At 37.1% G+C, this 5,595-nt stretch overlaps 1 pseudogene; it reads right to left on the reverse strand.

Moving 5' to 3' along the window:
• Positions 1–780: 780 nt before the first annotated feature.
• On the reverse strand, positions 781–1,890 carry LOC101967749 (L-lactate dehydrogenase A chain pseudogene; annotated as a pseudogene).
• Between the last annotated feature and the right edge of the window lie 3,705 nt (positions 1,891–5,595).

The following is a 5,595-nucleotide window of genomic DNA, read 5'->3' on the forward strand; positions in this document are numbered from 1 at the left end:
TTTCATATCACAAATCTTGTGAATAATATTACAGTGAACATGGAAATGCTAGTATCTCTTCAATGTAATTATTTGCTATCCTTTGGATATGTAATCAGTAGAGGAATTGCTAGACCATGTGGTTGTTCTATATTGACTCTTCTTTTTTTCTCCTTAATGTTAATTCAGAGTTTTAGCTTGGTATAGTACTCAGATAGTTGGTTGCATTGTTTATATGTAGATCTTTTTTTCCTCATATGGAAATGCATACTGCTGATTGTATATATGAGTGTGTGTGTGTGTATACACACACACATGTATATATATATGTGTACACATGTATATGTATATATAACACAAAATACAATCTAAACAGCTATGCACAAGATATAAAATATTAGATTTATATATTGGATCCCAGGATGATTGATGGCGGGGGTGGTAAATGTTTGGCTAAGTGTCTTTGGTAAAGGAACCAGAACTTATATAGCACAGTAAACACATCTGGTTTGAAGGGCAGCTGGATCATATGCAACATAGGCAGTGGTGCCTCACAGATGGCAAAACTATTTTACATTAACCACTCTAGGAGTACACAAGTATTCTCCAGCATCAGGACACAGCCTCAGAGTTTTATGAACCATTCATATTTCTAACTTTAGGAAATTGATGTTTCTCCCAGGCCATATTAATATTATTGCTTTAATCACAGATCACATCAAAAGGATATCATGCACAAACTCCAACTAACATCCTGTTGTCGCCCCATGAAGTGGTATGACATTAGAAGACTTTAAAATTTCAGCTCTTTTGGATCTCCCACGGTACATCTGTGCTCTTAAAATGGGCTTCTTCCTCAGGAGTCAGTCATCTTCACATTATCTGAGATTTCATTTTGTTCCAAGATGCAAGGAACGCTAAGGAAGACAACAATGATTCTTTGGTTAGAAACCCTTAATCATGGTGGAAATTGGATGCATATGTCTGAGATTCTGCATTATACTTTCTGCCAGATCTTCCACAGATAGCCCAATGGCCCAGGATGTATAGCTTTGCAGTTTGATCACCTGTTAAAACTGTCAGCCATCTGTTGATGAACCTCTTTCTGCTGTTCTTGAGCTGCATCAGCACCTAAATCCAGGTGCAGAATTTTCGGGGCGATGCCAGCAACATTCACTCCACTCCATACAAGCACACTAGAGTATGCATACTCCCCAAGGACCTGCCCATGACAGTATAATGTATGAACTCCAAGTCTTTCTCCAATTCATCAAGAACTGGGTTGAATCCAGATTATAATCGCTTCTAATAACCTGGATTTTGGGTAAAGACACTTACTTTTCAAATATGTAGGGCTACATATCCACTGAATTGGAAATAATAAACAACTTATAGATTTGACTGTTTTACAACATTAGGAATAATGAATTTAAAGATGTTTGTATTATGCTGAACCAAATTCAGACTGCTTTCTTCCTTTGCAGACATGCCCAATTGTGATAAAACTAGCTTGAAATTTGTAGTCACTTGATAGTCTTTGCTGATTTTTGGCAGTCTAAGAAAAAGTCAGCCGACATTAAAGATTTGTCATCTCTCCCTTCAATTTGTTTTCCATGACTTCAAAAGAAAGTTTATTTACTAAGTCCTTCATTAAGAATCTAATGGCTGTACATATAATGAATACACCACAATAAAATCTCAACATCGTGTACACTTACAATACTGGGATTCTAATTATGATAAGATACACTCCTTGCCTGTATAAATATATCAAAATAGATTCTACTGTCATGTATAACTAAAAAGAACAAAAATAAAGAAGCTAATGTCACAGGCCAAGCCAACAGCACCAGCCCCAACAATTGTAATCTTATTCTTGGGCATTTGTTCTTCCATTAGAAGATGGTGCATCAAGCTTGTCCTTGAAAGTCACAATACTGAACTTGGAACCAAGAGCATGTTGACTAGTATGGGGGTGCATAGCAATTTCTTCTCTTTTTTTCTTTTTTTTGGGGGGGGGATACCAGGGATTGAATGAGGGCAATCAAGCACTAAGCCATATCCCCAGCCATATTTTGTATTTTATTTAGAGATAGGGTCTCACTGAGTTTCTTAGTGCCTTTCTTTGCTGAGGCTGACTTTGAACTTTTGATCCTCCTGCCTCAGCCTCCTGTGCTGCTGGGATTACAGGTGTGTGCCATTGAGCCAGGTGGCAATTCCATTTTTTGAGGAAGCTCCATACTGTTTTCCTAATGGTTGCTCTAATACACATTTCCATCTACAGCTATTCACTTTTCTTTGCATCATCACCAACACTTACATCTTGTTGAAAATAACCATGCTGACGGGTGTGAGGGGACCTCACAGCAATGACCCTACTTGGAATCAATTTCTGTTTGAGTTAGCTTATGAATCACTGACCAGATATACAACAAGAACAGCTTAGAGGAGGGAGTGTTTACTTGGGGCTCATGATTTCAGAACTCTCAGCCCATAGATGGTTGACTCTGGATTCAAGGGGAGGCAGCACATATGGAGGAAGGGCCTGGCAAAGGAAAGCGGCTCAGCTCATGGTGGGGTCAGGAAGCTGAGAGAGAAAAAGGGGGCCACAAAGAAGACAAACCCAGGGCACACCTGCAGTGACAACCTGCAGCCAAGCCCACCTACCAACAGTTCACACCCAGGTGGTACATTCTACCTGGGAAGGACTAAGGTACATTTCATAGTCTAACAGTTTTCACCTCTGAATATTCCCGCATTCACAGCACCTTTTGAGTGACACCTCATATCTAAACCTTACCAATTAGTAATGTGGAACATTTTTTCATGTACCTACTATATGGTTTATTTGTATTTATTTTTGAGAAATGTTCAGGTCCTTTGACCACTTTAAAAAGCAGGTTATTCTCTCATTCTTGAGCTGTTGAAATTCCTGATCTATTTTGGATATTACCCCCTTACAGATGTACGGTTCACAAATGTTTTCTCCAATTCTATAGGTTACTCTTCAACTTTGAGGATCATTTCCTCTTTTGTTTAGAAGCTTTTGATGCAATCTTGTTCGTATATGTTTGTACATTTTTGCTTGTGGGGGTGATATGACAGCAATGTGCTAGAGCTTTTGCCCTATGTTTTCTCCTACTAAAGGATTATGTCTTACATTTAAATCTTTAATCCATATGAGTTCATTTTGTTCATAGAATAAGGGTCTAATTTCATTTTTTTACATGTGGATATCCAGTTTTCCTAATATTCTCTGAACTTTTTTCTCCATTGTGTCTTCATAGCATCTTTGTCAAAAAATGAATTACCTGCAAATGCGTGGGTTTATTATTTCTTTTTACTTTCTATTCTTTTCCATTTTGTGTTTGTACCTGTGTTGTGCTGACCAATGGTATGCAGTTTTCATTCCTGTAGCTTTGCAGTAGATTTTGCTATCAGGTAGTGTGATGCCTCTAATTTGGGTCTTTTCGTTGAAGACTTCTTTGGCTTTATGGAGTCTTTTGTGGTTCCATATAAACTTTAGGATTTTTCCTGTTTCTATGAAAAATGTCATTGGATTTCGATCAGAATTTTATCAAATCTGAAGGCTTCCTTGGGAAATATGAACAGTTTAGCCATGTTACTACCTGCAGTTCATAAACATGGAATATCTTTCCACCTTGTTACATGTTCTTCAGTTTTTTCATTAATGTTTTTAGTCTATAAATCTTTTACCTCCTTGTCCAAGTTTATTCCTAAGTATTTATTGTAGCTAATCTAAATGGGATTATTTTCTTGGTTTCTTTTTTAGAAAATTCATTGTCTACAGAAACTTCAGATTTTTGTATGTTGATTTTGTATTTGGCAACTCTAGTGAAGGTTTTTTTTATTGGTTTTAACAGTATTTTGGTTATACCTTTAGGGTGTGTGTGTACAATCTATAGTATATGCATACATACACACACTTGTGTATATAAATCATTTCATCTGGAAATAGATGCCTCAACTTCATTCTTTACCATTTGGATGCCTTTCCTTCCTTGTCTAGAAATTTCAGAACTATACTGAATGGAGTAGTAATAGTGAGCATCCTTGGCTTGTTTGTAATTTGAGGGAGAAAACTTTTAGCTATCTGGTGTAATGTTAGCTTGTGGGTTTATGATGTATGGTCTTCATTTTGTAACAGTACATTCCTCCTGTACATAATTTAGTTTTGTTCTGAAAATGAGTTAGCTATCTATCACTGTGACAAAATAACCAGATGCAAACTTAAAAGAGGAAAGATTTTGGTTCATTATTTCAGAGGTCTTAGTCCATGGTCTGCTGGCTCTGTTGGAAGCTTGGTCCTTAATGCAGCAATATTTCTTAGGGTTCATGTTTTTTCTTTTTTAATGGGTTCTTTTCAGTGATGTGTGATAGTAAAATCCATTTTGACATAATTATAAAAGCATGGAATATTTCTTACTCTAATTCAGTCCCCAGAACTTCCCCTCTCTCCATCCCCTGCCCCCTTCCTTCTACTCAACATAGGGCACCTATGTTGGCTCCATAGATTAGCTATTGTGAATTGTGCTGCTATAAACACTGATGTGGCTGTATCACTGTAATATGCTGATGTTATTTATTTATTCATTCATTCTAATTAGATATATATGACAGCAAAATGCATTTTGATTCATTGTACACAGTTACAGCACTTTTCATTTCTCTGGTTGTACATGATATAGCGTCGCACCATATATGCAGTCATACATGTGTGTAGGGTAATGATTTCCATCTCATGCCACCATCTTTCCTGCCCCCATACCCCTCCTCCCCTGAGCCCTGTCAAAGTTCCTCCATTTTTCCCATGCTCACACCCATTATACATCAGCATCCATTTATCAGAGAGAACATTTGGCCTTTGGTTTTTTGGAATTGGCTTACTTTGCTTAGCATGATATTCTCCAACTCCATCCATTTACCTTCAAATGCCCTAACTTTATTCTCTTTTAATGGTGAGTAACATTCCATGGTGTAAGTATACCACAGTTTCTTTATCCATTTATCTATTGAAGGACATGTAGGTTGCTTTCACAGTTGAGCTATTGTGAATTGAGCTGCTATGAATACTGACATGGCTGTGTTACTACAGTAAGCTGATTTTAAGTCCTTTGGATAAAAACAGAGGAGTGGGATAGCTGGGTCAAATGATGGTTCTATTCCAAGTTCTCTAAAGAATCTCCATACTGCTTTCCAGATTGATTGCACCAATTTGCAGTCTCACCAGCAATGTATGAGTGAGCCTTTTCTCCCACATCCTCAGCAACACTTATTTTTGTTTGTATTCTTGATAATTGCCATTCTGACTGGCATAAGATGAAATCTTAGAGTAGTTTTGATTTGCATTTCTCTAATTGCTAGAGATGTTGAACATTTTTTCATATATTTGTTGATCAATTGTATATCCTCTTCTGAGAAGTGTCTGTTCAGGTCCTTGGCCCATTTATTGATTGGGCTATTTGGTTTTTTGGTGCTTAGTTTTTTGAGTTCTTTATATACCCTAGAGAGTAATGCTCTATCTGAATGCCTATGGCAAAAATTTCCTTCTAAAATGTAGGCTCTCTTTACCTCATATATTGCTTCTTTTGCTGA

The sequence above is a fragment of the Ictidomys tridecemlineatus genome, chromosome 7 (genome assembly GCF_052094955.1).
Source record: "Ictidomys tridecemlineatus isolate mIctTri1 chromosome 7, mIctTri1.hap1, whole genome shotgun sequence".
Lineage (NCBI taxonomy): Eukaryota > Metazoa > Chordata > Mammalia > Rodentia > Sciuridae > Ictidomys > Ictidomys tridecemlineatus.